Source organism: Saimiri boliviensis, chromosome 17, assembly GCF_048565385.1.
Source record: "Saimiri boliviensis isolate mSaiBol1 chromosome 17, mSaiBol1.pri, whole genome shotgun sequence".
Lineage (NCBI taxonomy): Eukaryota > Metazoa > Chordata > Mammalia > Primates > Cebidae > Saimiri > Saimiri boliviensis.
Window position 1 is genome coordinate 62,778,345 of NC_133465.1, and position 16,999 is coordinate 62,795,343.

Genomic DNA, 16,999 nt, shown 5'->3' on the forward strand with positions numbered 1-16,999 from the left:
TACTTTTTTTTTTTTTTTTTAAGTGAAAGCAAGTTTATTAAGAAAGCAAAGGAATAAAGAATGGCTACTCCATCGGCAGAGCAGCCTGAAACCTTCAGAGGAAGGGAGAAAGAAGGAGTGAACTGCGCCCACCTAAAACTGAGTGCCAGATTTGGTATGCTACAACTCACAGGCTAAGTCTGGATGTTTTTATAAATAAAGTTTTCTTGGGGCTGGGCACGCTGGCTCACTTCTGTAATCCCAGCACTTTGGGATGCCAAGGTGGATGAATCACTTAAGGCAGGCGTCCCCAAACTACGGCCCGCGGGCCGCATGCAGCCCCCTGAGGCCATTTATCCAGCCCCCGCCGCACTTCAGGAAGGGGCACCTCTTTCATTGGTGGTCAGTGAGAGGAGCACAGTATGTGCGGCCCTCCAATGGTCTGAGGGACAGTGAACTGGCCCCCTGTGTAAAAAGTTTGGGGACGCCTGACTTAAGGTCAGGAGTTTGAGATCAGCCTGGCCAACATGGTGGAATCTCATCTGTACTAAAAACATAAAAATTAGCCAGGTGTGGTGGCAGGTACCTGTAAACCCAGCCACTAGGGAGACTAAGCCAGGAGAATCGCTTGAACCTGGGAGGCAGAGGTTGCAGTGAGCCAAGATTGCACCACTGCACTCCAGCCTGGGCAATAAAGCAAGACTCAGTCTCAAAAAAATAAAATAAAATAAAATAAAATAAAAAGCCATGGTCAGTCATTGATGCATTGATGTATCGTCTATGGCTGTTTTTTCTGCAATAGGAGAGCTGAATAGTTGTGATAGAAGCTGTTTGGTCCACAAAGCAGAAGATATTTATTCTCTGGCCATTTACAGAAGTTTGTCATCCCCCGATCTAAGGAAAGAAAACAGTGTCCTACTGTGTCGGGAAGGGCATAATGCTTCACTCCTTATTCAAGGGCCGGTAAAGCCCCTTCCCTTTTGTCTTCTCCTGCTGTTCCGCATCCTAGCACAATCAGTTCCCAATTGTGTATGAAGTGGCATGGAAAATCCCCAGCTGCGGTTAATGCAAAAGCATTTATAATTGGTTTCAGATGCTAATAGGAATCATCTCTCTCTACTTCCCCCAGCAGATTTACCTTCTTAATCATGTGAGTTGCAGTAATGTCAAGATGCATCTGCACTCCCAGAGCACCCCCTAGGCCCACCAGCTGCCAGGCGGGAAGGCAGGGGTGAATACAGAAGTGATCTAAACAGGGCGGCACACCAAGAAAACAGGCGGCATTTCCCTGTCAGGAGGGAGGCACGGGGCCCAGCCAAAGCTGCAATAGAAATAAGAAACAAGGGCTGTCTCTAGAAGAGTTACTTTTAAACTTCTTTAGTTGGAGACCCTGTTGAAAAACTGACATAAATTATAGATATTCTCCCTGAAAACACAAATGTGTGTGTGTGTGTGTGTGTGTGTCCCAGCTTTGTATATACATTCAGGAGAGTTCACAACCCTTGATTCAAACAAGATCTTAGAGGCCTAATATTAAAGTATCTTTTTTTTTTTTTTTTTGAGACAAAGTCTTACTCTGTTGCCCAGGCTGGAGTGCAGTGGCGAAATCTCAGCTCACTGCAACCTCCACCTCCAGGGTCCAGCAAGTCTCCCTGCCTCAGTCTCCCCAATAGCTGGGATTACAGGCACCCACCACCACGACTGGCTAATTTTTGTATTTTTAGTAGAGACAGGGTTTCACCATGTTGGCCAGGCTGGTCTTGAACTCCTGACCTCAGGTGATCTGCCCGCCTCGGCCTCTCAAAGTGTTAAGATTATAGGCATGAGCCACTGGTCCTGGCCATATTAAACTATCTTAGGCATAGGCAAGGACTTCATGACCAAAACAACAAAAGCATTGGCAACAAAAGCCTAAATAGACATAAGGGACCTAATCAAACTCCACAGCGTCTGCACGGCAAGAGAAACAGTCATTAGAGTGAATTGGCAACTAACAGAATGGGAAAAAAATTTTTGCAGTCTACCATCTGACAAAGGGTTGATATCCAGAATCTACAAAGAACTAAAACAGATCTACACGAAAAAAACAAACAAGCCCATTCAAAAGTGGGCGAAGGATATGAACAGACACTTTACAAAAGAAGACATACATGAGGCCAACAAACACATGAACAAATGCTCATCATCACTGGTCATTAGAGAAATGCAAATCAAAACTACATTGAGATACCATCTCACACCAGTTAGAATGGCGATCATTAAAATATCTGGAGACAACAGATGCTGGAGAGGATGTGGAGAAATAGGAACCCTTTTACACTGTTGGTGGGAGTGTAAATTAGTTCAACCATTGTGGAAGACAGTGTGGCGATTCCTTAAAGACCTAAAAATAGAAATTCCATTTGACCTAGCAATCCCATTACTGAGTATATATCCAAAGGATTATAAATCGTTCTACTATAAGGACACATGCACATGAATGTTCACTGCAGCACTGTTTACAATAGCAAATACCTGGAACCAACCCAAATGCTCATCAATGATAGACTGGACAGGGAAAATGTGGTACATACACACCATGGAATATTATGCAGCCATCAAAAACGATGAGTTCGTGTCCTTTGTAGGGACATGGATGAACCTGGAAACCATCATTCTCAGCAAACTGACACAAGAGCATAAAATCAAACACCGCATGTTCTCACTCATAGGCGGGTGTTGAACAATGAGAACACATGGACACAGGGAGGGGAGCACTACACACTGGGGTCTGTTGGGGGGAAATGGGGGAGGGATGGGGGGATGGGGAGGTGGGGAGAGAGAGCATGGGGAGAAGTGCCAGATATAGGTGAAGGGGAGGAAGACAGCAAATCACACTGCCATGTGTGTACCTATGCAACAATCTTGCATGTTCTTCACATGTACCCCAAAAGCTAAAATGCAATAAAAATTTAAAAAATAAAAATATTTGTCTACTCAAGAATATTTGAAAAACAGTAAAGTAAAATAAATAAATAAATAAAATGAGCCACAGTTTCTTCTAAATAAATAAATAAATAAATAAATAAATAAATAAATAAAGTATCTTAAAGGAGGACTGCTCTACCATTTTCACAGTCTCCCTCTGTCCATCATGGCAGCTCCTGGGGTTACTCACAGAGCTATGCAGCCTACTGATAGCACTATGATCAGTGGGCAAACCAGGTGAGGACTCTAAGCTTCTCCAGCTAGTACCAGGGAGAGGCATGGGAGGGTTTGAAACTAACTCTCCATCCAAAGACTCTAAAGATGGGTAGGGTTGATCTGCGTCTCAGGAGATGCTAAAGACTACTTTTTGTGAGTTGTGGGCCATGGCCTTAGAATTTAAGAAGTTTACAAACAAGGCAGAGAAACCATAGAACATCAAGTGCTACAATGGCTGGGTGCCACAGCTCACGCCTGTAATTCTAGCACTTTGAGAGGCTGAGGTAGACAAATAGCTTCAGCCTAGGAGTTTGAGACTAGCCTGGGCAATATGGCAAGACGCTGTTTCTACTAAAAATGCAAAAATTAGCTGGGCATGGTGGCACACATCTGTAGTCCCAGCTACTTGGGAGGTTGAGGTGGGAAGATCACTTGACCCCAGGAGGTCAAGGTTGCAGTGAGATGTGATCATGTTACTGTACTCCAGCGTGGGTGACAGAGCAAGACCCTATCTCAATCAACCAATATATATTTTTTAATTTTTAAATTATTTTTTTTTAAAGACGGGTTTCACCATGTTGGTCAGGCTGGTCTTGAACTCCTGACCTCAGGTGATGCACCCACCTTGGCCTCCAAAGTGCTTGGATTACAGGCGTGAGCCACCACACCCGGCCTCGCAAGACCCTATCTCAAAAAAAAAAAAAAGAAGAAGAAGAGAGAGAGAGAGGTAAATAGAAGATCTGTGCCAATGCAGTCAACAAGAAATTACCAACTAAGTCACTTCAAACCTTTTATAGAACAAAATAAGTATGGAAAGTAGAATAATTCCCTTCAAAGTTTCCTTTTCTGTTAAAGAATAAATTATAAGTGTTAGTAATAATAGTTTGTTTTAAAAACTTTATTCAAAGGCTTCTTGCTTTTTGCTAATAACTCTTTGTTAAGCCTTATCCTATGTAGCTGTTAGACATGCTCACAGGCACGTAGTGCATTCTATGTCCTTGTACTTTAACCAAGATATCTGTGCTGGACGTGCTCACATGGAGGTGCTCAGCTGGACATGCCTATGTCCCAGCTCGCAGCCTATGTCCCTTCCTTATTTGGACTTCCTTTTTGTTCTCCATTTCTTTTACCTGTTCAGAAAAGTTTCCAGTTGTTAGCCAGTCGGGTTTTAGTTTAGATTGTGAGGTCTGGCTCCAACCAATGGAGATCAGACACAGCGGTAAGGATGACCCCAAATGCATAAGGGATAAACGTGTCTGCTTTTTATTTGTTCATTGTACTCTTGTATGGCAAGATGGCTGGCGAGGGTACCCTTCCTGCAGGAAGTAAAAATTGCCTTGCTGAGAAATCCTTTGTCTTGGTGCTTTTTCTTTGTGGCACCGAGCATCTGTTTCCAACAAGAAGGTATCAGTATTTCTTTCTCATAAGGACCAAGAAAGAAATATAGACACATATGATGAATTCAGAGGTAGGGGAGATGGCTTCAGCCCAAGTGGCCCCAGAAGGCTTTCTAGAGAAGCAAGCACAATGGCCTGGGTCTCAGGGTGAGCAAGACACCTCCGGTGGCCACTCAAGAGGGTCAGCATCCATGAAACCTGTCACAGGTTCCAAAGCACGCATGTCAGAAGTTGTTCTGCATGGGTCCCCCAGCCTCTTCTCCATCAGAGCTTTCCAAAGGCAAAAGAGTAGGGGCAGCAGCCATAGAACCAGTCAGTGAGCTCTGAGCCTCCTCTAGGCCCAGCTACTTACAGGTGGGTTTTTGGTTAATCCTCAAATAACCCCATAGTGTAAGTTTAATCCCTATTCCTAGAACAACACCCAGCAGATAACAAGCTCTCTGGGAATCAGTATTTGTATATTCATTATGCTTTTATTACATTGAATAACTCCTTATCTTACAGATGGGAAAGGGGTAGAGTTGCTAGATTTAGCAAACAAATAAATAAAAAAGCAAACAGGACACTTCATTAAATTTAAGATAAATAACACTTTTTTAGTATAAGCATTGGAACACTGGGTATCCATATTTTACTTGGGAACCCTAGGAAGCTGATGATAGGGTGAGGAGTTGCAACTCAAAGAGGTTTTGAATCTGCCTAAGGCCGTCATGGCTCGGAAATGCCAAAAATGAATTCAAGCCCTGGTAGTCAAGCTCTAGAGCAAGCTCTAGGCGTCTACATTCTACCAGGCTGCTTCTCCCTTCTTGCCACTCCCATAGCCCTTTGACTACATCACTATAAACACATAATACCTTGCAAAAAGGTAGTTGACAGTGTACATGTTGATTTCCTCCCTTAGAAGATAAACTCTAATTCTCTATAACTGCTTGGGATGGAGGCAGCTAATTGTCTATAGGAGTTCACTCTTTTCTTCGTCCTCCATTAAAGACACTCCAGTTCTTAGCTGGGCACATGGTTACTGGGATAAAGACTGTATTTTCCAGTATCCTTTGTAGCTACGCATGGTCATGTGATCAAGCGCTAACCAGGGTGTATCCTAAAAGGAGGAAGCATGCCCTTGTCTGTTTCTGCTTTCCTGCTGGCTGGGATACAGCGTAATGACCGCTGCTACAGCAGCCCCTCTTGGACCACAAGGGACTTTGGGGGACAAAGCAACCCCCAATAGAACAATAAAACAGGAGAATCCTGGGTCACTGACAGAATGAAGCTATAGACACACATATATATGAATGAATATCAGCCCCTGAATGACTTGTAGGCTTTTTTCTAATTTAAGCCACTGTTATTTGGGCTTTCTATTACTTGGAGTTGAATATAAGTTATGCATGGCCTCAGCACCTAGAGTAGCCTGAAAGGAACTCTGGGAAGGTTTGCTGAAAGGATACTATCTTACACATGAACAACACCCTGGCTCAAGAACTCCCACCTCTCCCTAACCTCATATAAAACCTCAATTAAAATACATGGTCAGAAAACGCACAAAATCCTTGATCTAAATACATCTGTATGTGAGTTGATACTTCTGTGTGGAAAGGGAAGATGGCTGGAAAAAGAGTGTTTTCTTTCTCTTAGGTATTCCCCAGACACAGATTTCAATACTGGTGCAAGACTGACTTAAGAGTTATTAATGATATGCTATTGGACTCAATCAGCTAGAATTACAGCAACATGGAAAATCAGAAGACTTCCTGCTATTATGTAAATGTACCGCCATTTGGGAAAAGAACTCAGTATGAGATTCATTATAAGTAATGTTTTCATCCCAACCTCCATGGCCTTTGGAAACTTCAATGCATGACCCAATTTATTAACAAAAACAAGATCCCTCTCCGATCCTTTTTAATGACTTCTATAAAATTTTAGGCTTAGATCATCCATGCAAATATCTTACATTATTAGTTATGCAAATATCTTGTATTATTTTTAAAAGCCCCAAGCTTCTGAAAAACTCTTTTAATCCTAGATGCATTTCCTGATCCTACAATCATTTTGTAGTATAAAGACACTATTGGGGCTGGGGGTGCTGGTTCAAACCTACAATCCCAACACTTTAGGAGGCCAAGGTGGACGGATCACTTGAGCTCAGGAGTTCGAAACAAGCCTGGCCGACATAGTGAAATCCCAACTCTACCAAAAATACAAAACTTAGCCAGGCGTGGTGATAGGCACCTGTAATTCCAGCTACTCAGGAGGCTGAGGCAGGAGAATAGCCTGAACCCAGGAGCAGCAGAGGTTGCAGTGAGCCGAGATCACGCCACTGCACTCTAGCCTGGGCAGCAAAGCAAGACTGTCAAAAAAAAGAGACACTATTGGATTAAAGGCATACATGGTAAATATATGGAAATCAACGGTAATGTGTACATCCATCAGAATTTTCACTTGCATGTAATAAAAACTAACTCTGACTTATTGAAATGGAAATGAAATTTATTAAATGGTTATTGAATCACTTGCAGACTTCTCAGGAGGGACAGAACGACCATGTAGCGGTAAATAGTCAGGTGCAATCCCATAACTGCACCATAAAACTAACCCAGTGAGGAGAGTGGTGTTGCAACTGAGAGTGTCAGTGCTGCAGGCTGCATCACCAGCACCAGGACCCCTCCATACTGTTTCAGAATCATTGCCATGTGTCTTCTGGATTTAGACACAACTGCTGCTGCCACCATCCTCACAAGAATGGTTTCTTTCTTTCTTTCTTTCTCTCTCTCTCTCTCTCTCTCTCTCTCTCTCTCTTTCTTTCTTTCTTTCTTTCTTTCTTTTGTGAGACAAAGCCTTGCTCTTTGGGTCCTACAGTTACCTCGGCCTCCCAAAGTGCTGGAATTACAGGCATGAGCGGTGCACCACACCTGGCCCAAGAATGGATACCATGTGGTCGCTGCTTCTTTCTGTCTCCAGCTTCTCATCCAAACCCATGTGCAGGTGCACGTGATCAGCATTTCTAAGCTCATGCATCCCTGCCCAGTTGCAAAGGAGGCTGGGAAGTCTGAAACCTGGTTATTCCAGCGGTAAGCTATATCTCATAAGATGGGAAACTCCCCGTAAGATGATTCATATGGTGGGCAACCAGAAAAGACGAACATCCACCACACTGCAATCTGGCTGACTGTCGTTTCGTCAGGAAGGCAATGCAATCCAAACTACCGCCTCTGTGTTTCCCTAAGGATTCATAATTCCCAAACATGCTGAACTGGCTTTATTAACGCTATTTTTTCCACGATTCAATTTCCCTCAAGTTTGTGGTTTTCCCTTCTTGTTCCTTCCTTTTTTCTTGAGATGGAGTCTCACTCTGCCACCCAGGCTGGAGTGCAGTGGCACAATCAATCTTGGCTCACTGCAACCTCCGCCTCCGAGATTCGAGCAATTCTGCTTCAGCCTCCCGAGTAGCTGGGATTACAGATGCCCACCAACACGCCCAGCTACTTTTTGTATTTTTAGTAGAGATGGGGTTTTGCCATGTTGACCAGTCTGGTCTTGAACTCCTGACCTCAGGTGATCCACCCGCCTTGGCCTCCTAAAGTGCTGGGATTACAGGTGTGAGCCACAGCTCCCAGCACCTTTGAATTTATTTCCAATTAATTATGTCCAGATCTGTCTACAGAATAGGGACAAATCAGAAACAATGTTAATGTCCACCAATTTGTTAAAACAAATTAGGGTCGATTACAAAGTAATTTGTCAACCAAGTGTAAGATATAAATACATACCTGGTTATTATAATGACTTTGCAAATTTAAATAATTAGTGAGGTATTGCCAAAACAGTAAAGCAGGAATAACTGACTTAAAGTGAGTTCGAAAATCTTTAAACTATCCCTATCTCCTTATCTACTCAAAATTTAGATTCTTGTGTTTTATCGTTTTCTCCCTATTGTTATATATTTTGGGTTTTTTTCCCCATTGCAAAAGCAATGTGTGCATATTAAAAGAAAATACAGACAACAAGATGAATATAAAAATGCCTACAATCTCACCACCCAGTGACAAGTAGCTTTACCTCCAGGACAGTAGCTTTAAGCATATACTTTGTGGTTACACCGCTGTGTCTGGGTTGGGAAAGATGGCTCATGCCTGCAATCCCAGCACTTTGGGAAGCCAAGGCAGGTGGATCACCTGAGGTCAGGAGTTCAACCCCAAAATATATAACAATAGGGAGAAAACAATAAAATACAAGCTTCTAAATTTTTAGTAGATGAGGAGGTGGGATGGCTTATAAAAATTTCCAACTCACTTTAAATCAATTCTTCCTGTTTTACTGCTTTGGCAATGCCTCACTGATTTTTAAAATTTGCAAAGTCGTTATTATAACCAGGTACATATTTATATCTCACACTTGGTATACAAATTACTTTTGTAACATGGTGAAACCTTGTCTCTGCCAAAAATACCAAAAATTAGCTGAGTGTGGTAGCACACCGCCTGTAGTCTCAGCCGCTCAGGAGGCTGTAGCAGGAGAATCGTTTGAACCCGGGAGGTGGAAGTTGCAGTGAGCTGAGATTGTGCCACTGTACTCCAGGCTGGGCAAGAGTGCAAGACTGTCTCAAAAAATAAAAATTAAAAAAGCCACATCTAAACCCTCATGACCTTAGGAAAATTCCTCCATCTCTCTACCCTCAGTGTTTCCATTTATGAAAAGAGATTATTAGGCCGGGCCTGGTAGCTTACACCTGTAATCCAAGCACTTTGGAGGCCAAGGCGGGTAGATCACCTGAGATCGGGAGTTCAAGACCAGCCTGACCAACATGGTGAAACCTCGCCTTTAAAAAATAAATAATAAATAAATAAATAAAAATTAAAAAAGAAAAGGGATATTAACGTCCCTTCCTCTATAAGGTTATTCAGATTGAGTGAAATAAGGCCGATTGAGCCCTTAGCACATGCCTGGTACACAGTGAGCATCCAGAAACACTAGCTGTTATTTCAGATCTTGTCCTTGCATTGGTACATTTCATCAAACCGCTATCACTGGACATCAAGGTGGTCTCCAAATGCAGTAATTAGTAACAGCAGAGAGCAGGAATGATTTGCAAACAATTTTTTTGATCAGAAATTTTAAGACAGGGAGACAGTATTAAAAAAAAAACACTTATAAAAGTCAAAAATCCTTTTTGAAAACATTTGTAAAATATTGTGAAATTGCCCCCACCCATTGATTCAAAGGTGCAGCACATATAGCACACATATACAGTGCTGGAAGAAAATAACTGTCTTCCCAATCAAAGTGCTTTTGACCACATACCCTGTGATCGGTCCCAGGAATGGTGTCACATTGTCTCTGATTTGGCTCGCAGCCTGCTGGACAGAGACACGGCTTTATGAGCAGCTTAACGGCTAAAGTCAGATCTGTGGGAAACTCGTGCTGTGGTGCCTGGCAATACTGCTGTGAGGCAGGCAGTCCCTTTGGGTCCTGCAATTACCTCTGGCCAGATATCAGCCCAGTGCTAGCAAATGCAAACAGCAGCCCATACAGATGGATCACAGGGGATGACCGAGCAGTGGGTGTAACAAACAAATCATTGACTACAGATGCAAACCTCAGCCCAGCAGCTGCCACATCTGGGCACGGTGGCTCACGTCTGTAATCCCAGCACTTTGGGAGGCCAAAGCAGGTGGACCACCTGAGGTCAGGAGTTCAAGACCAGCCTGGCCAACACGGAGAAACCCTGTCTCTACCAAAAATACAAAAATCAGCTGGGCGTGGTAGCACATGCCTGTAGTCCCAGCTACTGGGAAGGCTGAGGCAGGAGAGTCACTTGAACCTGGGAGGCAGAAGTTGCAATGAGCCTAGATTACGTCATTGCACTTCAACTTGGGCAACAGAGCGAGACTCCGCCTGGTAACAGAGATATGCATGGTTGACTCAGAAGGCTCTCGCTTGGAAGTCACCTGTAATCCCAGCTACTCAGGAGGCTCTTGCTTGCTGTCTGTACCCACTGAAGACCACTGTCATTTAGAAGTGGAGGCAGGAGGAGAATGAAAAATAATGAAGCTCTGGAAGCTCATGTTTATGTCTGAATTTCTCTCCCCTCCTTCCTTTGGCTCCCTTTCCAGCCTAGGGCACATTTTCCTAGTGACAGCTGGTCAGGAGGATGAAGTTGACATGGCGCCGGGACCATCTGTTTGCCACTTCCTCACAAAGCACTCTTCTCCTCTTCTTGGACCACACCCTCCTCCAGAAGCACCTCTGACTCTCAGAGCCCTGAGGGGTCTTGTCCTGCTTCACCTCTGCTTCTTGGAACCCTAGTTCTGTTTTCAGGTAGTGCCGGGGTCTATCCATTAGCCTGGAAGTAACTATATTCCCTCTTCTGGGATAACCTTGACTCTCTCGCACTGTGCTCCTTCAGTGACCAGGGAAACTAGGCAATAGCCTAGGAAAAGAGCTTGGGCTTCAGAGAGCATAGACCTTAAGTGTCCTCGCCATTAAAAACAAAAGGTAGGCGGGACACGGTGGCTCATGCCTGTAATCCCAACACTTTGGGAGGCCGAGGCAGGCACATCACTTAAGGTCAGGAGTTGAAGACCAGCCTGGCCAACGTGGTGAAACCCAGTCTGTACTAAAAATACAAAAAGTAGCCTGGCATGGTGGTGGGCATCTGTAGTCCCAGCTACTCAGGAGGCTGAGGCAGGAGAACGGCTTGAAACCCGGGAGGTGGAGGTTGCAGGTAGCCGAGATCGAGCCACTGCACTCCAGCCTGGGCTACAGAGTGAGACTGTCTCGAAACAACAAAAACAACAACAAAAAAAGGTCACTCTGTGAGGTGATGAACGTGCTCACTAAGTTGACTACGGTAATCATTTCACAATGTATGCAAAAAGCAAATCATTGCATTATACACCGGAAATATATGCAAGTTTTATCTGTTAATGACACTTCAATAAAGCTTAGAGAAAAAAAGAACTGGGGTTTCAGAAAGTGACTCCAATTACGCGTTACTCAGCTGCGAGAACTTGAGGTTACTGACCTCTCCAGAGTGGAGGTGGAAAGTTACGCCTGCCAGGAAGACAGCTTTCTGTGTTCTTTGAGGATTAAACGGGACTCTGCCCCCTGAGTCCTGTGGTCAGGCCAGGCACAGAGAAGGCACACAGCAAATATCTGTATCTCCTCCTCCTTCACCCATCTCTGCGCACTTCAGAGTTGAGAATCTGCAAAGAGCTTGTTCTGCCAGGTGGGATGGTGAAAGATACGACTTCAAATGCTACTTTAGAATATGGCTTTGCCTATTCTATGTTGAGAAAGCAAAGGAGTGCTGCTATCCTACCTCGTGTTTTACAATATTTAAGCTACCCTGCACAGCTCCCTGCCGCCCAGTCACTTGTTAATTAAACAGAAGTGGCCACACATCCAAATCCTTTAGAGGCGAACCCTTTCAACAGCTGCCGCGCTGCCCTGCTTTGATCACTCCTGGGATAACTTTGAAGAATGCTCTGTCAAAGGGAGCAATTTGCTGGGAAGAGCAGCCCCTGTACTTCCATCCAGGCAGGCTTTTATTACAAACTGCATTTGCATGGAAACAGGATTTGGTCTTGGTTCCAAAGCAGCTGATGTTTATTATTCCCAAATGCATCCATTACTCTCCCTAGTCATTACAGGTGACATTGGCAACATGGGGAAGAGGAAGGGGGGCAGTGCCAGCCTCTGAGGGTTTAAGGAGAGATTGGATACAGATTGCTTGTGGATTTCAGGCCATCTCTACTAGGGGAGGAGGGGTAGAAAGGGGAATAACCCCCATAGGACTGTTTCATTTTCAATTTGCAGTGGCATCCCAAGTCTTTGAATGTTTCATTTTCTGTGCCTAAATTTTAAAATATTAATACAGACGATGCCACTTTCTAGTCCTAGGGGAGGGAGAAGGGGCACAGGAAAGACGAAGATGGAGTAGTAACTGATGTCAGCAAAGCACGTGGCATTATCTGCTTACAATGTGTCCCTCAAAGACGGTGATTCCTGTAAAAGGAATGAGGGAGGGAGAGAGGGAGCAGGCTGACTGGAAGATCACACAGATGGGTCCAGAGTCTCACAAAGCGAGTCGGCCACCAGGGATGGGGAGGAGGAGGCTATGGAAATCAAGCCACTGGGTACACTTGGAGGAAGGGGGTGTATTTCTAGGAAGCTACAACCACCTATAAGAAAGACTGGAGGGCCAGACACCACATTTGTAAAAAGGCTGCATCTGTGTAAGAGGATCACCCAGTGCTTGACTGGTGTATGTTTTTCTCTTTTTTTTTTTTTTTTTTTTTTTTTTTTTGAGACAGAGTCTCGTTCTGTCACCCAGGCTGGAGTGCACTGGTGCTCACTGCAACCTCCGCCTCCCAGGTTCAAGTGATTTTCCTGCCTCAGGCTCCTGAAAAGCTGGGATTACAGGCACCCACCACCACACCCAGCAGATTTTTTTTTTTTTTTTTTTTCAGTAGAGACAGGGTTTCACCATGTTGGTCAGGCTGGTCGTGAACTCCTGACCTCAAGCAATCCACCCGCCTCAGCCTCCCAAAGTGCTGGAATTACAGGCATGAGCCATCACACCTGGCCTAAACCCCTATTTTCAGATCAGACCACATTCACAGGAACTAGGGTTAGAACTTCAAAATATTTTTTTGCGGAATGCAATGCCACCCGCAGCAGCACCTACGGCCCTCGCCCTGCCTGCCCTTCCTTCTCCCATATTCTGTTTCCTTCTACAAGAAACTACCTTCTACGTCCCCAGACTTAGCATATGACATCAAAACCATCTGCTTGTCTCCTCCACTGGATATTGTAGACCGCTCGGCGGGAGTCGTGTCTTACTGGCCTTGAATCCAGTGTGACTAGTGCCGAGCCCGATAGGCATGCGGAGCTGCCTCTTAGAGATTTGTGGTTAAACTGCCCAGCCACGTACGCCCCCCTCACTTTGTCCACCAAAAAAAATCATTTCTCATCCTTTCAGATCTGGCTCCGGGGTGAGCCCTTAGAGTCGCCTCCTGACACCCACTCCGCTGGGGCAGGAGGCCCCCAATATTTTTTGGTAAACCTACGTCTAGCTTCCTTATGAGCAGTGCGCTTTCCCAAGGTTGGGGTTGTATTTTTCATCTCCCTATTCCCAGCAAGAAATACAGGGTCTGGAACTGAGTCAATGCCCAGAAAGAATTTGTTGTCTGGATGGTCCCCAGACACAGAGAGCTCTCAAATTCTTCCTGCTCCTTCCACAAGCACCCCATACCCACCCACGTCCACCGCCACACCCACCCGCTGCCAATGCCTGCCGTCACTCCCTGTTTGAATGAGCCTCTCCAAACACAATGCAAAGGAAGCCCCCCTTGCTGCCTCTCTCTCTCTCTCTCTCTCTCTCTCTCTCTCTCTCTCTCTGTCATTATATACATATATAGATAACATTTACCACCTTTTAAAAACTGCTTTCAGCCATATGCTTTCCTCTAACTAACCATTGCGGTTTCCCTCCTTTTCCCAACTAAGCTTCTGGAAAGAACTGACTCCACTTGTCAGCTCCAGCACCTCTCATCCAAGCCGCCTTCCTCCTCAACACGCTGCTATCCGCCTTCTGCCCATGCCACTTTGCCAGGCCCCAGTGACATCCTGGATGTTCAATATGACATTCACTTTTCAGTTCTCCTCTTCCATAACCTTACTTCCTTAATGCCCCTACCTGTGAGACCCTCTCTCCTCTTGCCAGTCAGGCTTCCCTTCCCGCTACACACTCACACTCTCACTCTGTGTGTGTGTGTGTGTGTGTGACATCATTTAAATGTCAGCGTTCCCCACCCTCTGTCCTTCTCACCCTTACATTCTTTCTGGGTGACCTCATTTACTCTGTCCCTTCCACCTATCACCCATGGATAATAACTCCCAGACTTGGCCAGGTGCAGTGGCTCATGCTTGTAATCTCAGCACTTTGGGAGGCTGAGGCAGAAGGATCACTTGAGCCCAGGAGTTTGAAACCAGCCTGGGCAACATAACAAAAGCTTCTCTCTACAAAAAATACATAAGCTAGCCAGGCATGGTGGTGCACACCTGTAGTCCCAGCTGCTTGGGAGGCTAAAGTGGGAGGATCACGTGAGCCTGGGAAGGTTGAGGCTTGAGGGAGCTGTGATCACACCACTGCATTCCAGCCTGGGGGACGGGGTGGGGGAACTTGGCTCAAAACAACTGCCACCACCACCACAACAAAAAAACTGAACGTCCCAAACTTAAATGTCTATTAAATGTCGAACTCCAGTTTTTTTTTTCTCCCAAGGTAACTCAACTGATAGATCAAACTATTTTCCAGCCATCCTGTGGGCACCCGAATCTCAGCAGAACCCAAGCCGAACCCACCCTCTCTGCCCGTGAGGTGTGGGCTCCTCCCCTTTATTCCTCTCTTGGTGAACAGACCACTTCCATCCAGTCACCGAAGCCAGAAATCCAAGAATCCCCAGCTCCCTCTGCACCCCACCCTGTTGTTTCCTAAATCTAATAAGCCACTAGGTTTCCAGATTCTTCCCTTTTGAACCCCTCAGTTGTATGGCCTTTGTCTCACACCCATTGCTTTAAGTCCAACCCTCAGCAGCTCTCTCCTGAACTACTCCAACAGCCTTTGAACCAGCCCCGCCTCCTCTAACCAGGGCTACCCCGCTGTGATCCATTATTCCATACTCAGGCAGTTATCTCCATGAAAGAAACGGATCACATCATTTTCTGTGAAAATCCTCAAAATCCCCCCTACAATCCTTCAGCATAAAATCTAGACTCCTAGCTTGGGAGTCTGGGTCCTAGCCTCAACTCTTGCCCTCCCTCCCCCTTGACCCTATGGCCCAATCAGCATGACTTTTCGCCCATCTCCAGGCTCTCCTTCACCTCGGGGGTTTTGTATATGCTGTTCCCTCTGCTCGGAATGCTTGTAAGTTCCTTCCCTGCTCTCGATTTTCCTACTCATCCTTCAAGTCTCTGCCCTAAAGATTGTCTCCAGTGCCTCCACCTCCAGCCCAAAGCTGAGTGAAGCCCTTCCTTTGTGCTCCCGTGATAGCCCTTCTGTCTATATTGTGGATGGATTCGGTTCTTATTCAAGCCGATTTGGTTATGTGATTATATGGACAGATGAGGCAGGGGAAAGAAAACAAGAAGGTACAATCTAGAAGGAAGGCTTGAGGAAGAGAGTTTCAAGAAGTCAGAAATGGTCCAAAAGTTGCATCATTTGGCCCTGCAAGACCAAGTGACAATCATCTGCTACTTGTAGGTATCCTGACTGGAAAGAAATTACAACCCACATGTCTGGCGGAACCATTCCACGTTGCCAGTCACAGTCCCAGTTTCCAGAAAAGGATTATGCTCAGCAGAGAATAAGTCAGTCCAGGCTGAAAAGATCCGCACTACGGCAATTCCACCTTGGGGTGACCCATTCAGTGGCCACCATTCCCACCACTACCAGATTAAGTAATGAATGTGAGCTACCAGGTAGGCAGTAAGTCATCCTTTACATGGGAACCCGGGAGTGCACAGATCCAAACTCAGGAACACTTAGCCGCCCAAGTCGATAACTAAGTCCAAAGCTAACCAAGCCAATAATACTTATCTGGTTAAAAACAATTAAACAAGGCCAGGCGTGGTGGCTCACGCCTATAATCCCAGCACTTTGGGAGGCCGAGGCAGGTGGATCACAAGGTCAAGAGATCGAGACCATCCTGGTCAACATGGTGAAACCCCGTCTCTACTAAAAATACAAAAAATCAGCTGGGCATGGTGGTGCTTGCCTGTAATCCCAGCTACTCAGGAGGCTGAGGCAAGAGAATTGCCTGAACCCAGGAGGCGGAGGTTGCGGTGAGCCGAGATCGCACCAATGCACTCCAGCCTGGGTAACAAAAGCGAAACTCCGTCTCAAAAAAAAAAAAAAAAAAAACCAAAAACAAACAAACGCTAAACACATTCACACACACACACACACACACACACACACACACACACACAGAGCAACAAAATCCAAGTGCAGACTACCTTTTAAGACACCTGGTTAAATATGGCAGAGTAAACACATGTAGTTTTCTCTTCTTCCTTCCAAACTCCTGTAAGATGACAGTAAAGATATTTTTAAAAGCAAACTTAAGAAAAAAGAGAGCGACAGAAGAAATGACAAGAAAATGTCAACAAAATGCTGGAAGTTGGTAAGTGACAAGGAGTTAACTGACTTGCAGAATACGGAAAATTAAATACGAGGTTAGATGGGTAAAGCCAACCCAAAAGGAAGTGGCGGAACTCCAAAAAGATCCAGGAATTGGAGGCTCCGGGTAGGCTCGGAAAGTGGAGGGTGGTTGAATGACTTTATAACAAACAACTAGCTACTTATATCCACTCCCTCACACTGCGAAGCCTCCTCCACCCCAAGATAAAACAAAACAAAAAACAAGGTTTACTCT

General features: G+C 45.1%; 1 protein-coding gene across 1 annotated transcript in view; it reads right to left on the reverse strand.

The window, feature by feature from the left end:
* SLC39A11 (solute carrier family 39 member 11) overlaps positions 1-16,999 on the reverse strand; it is a 541,921-nt gene that overhangs the window by 475,796 nt on the left and 49,126 nt on the right. The window lies entirely within an intron of this gene.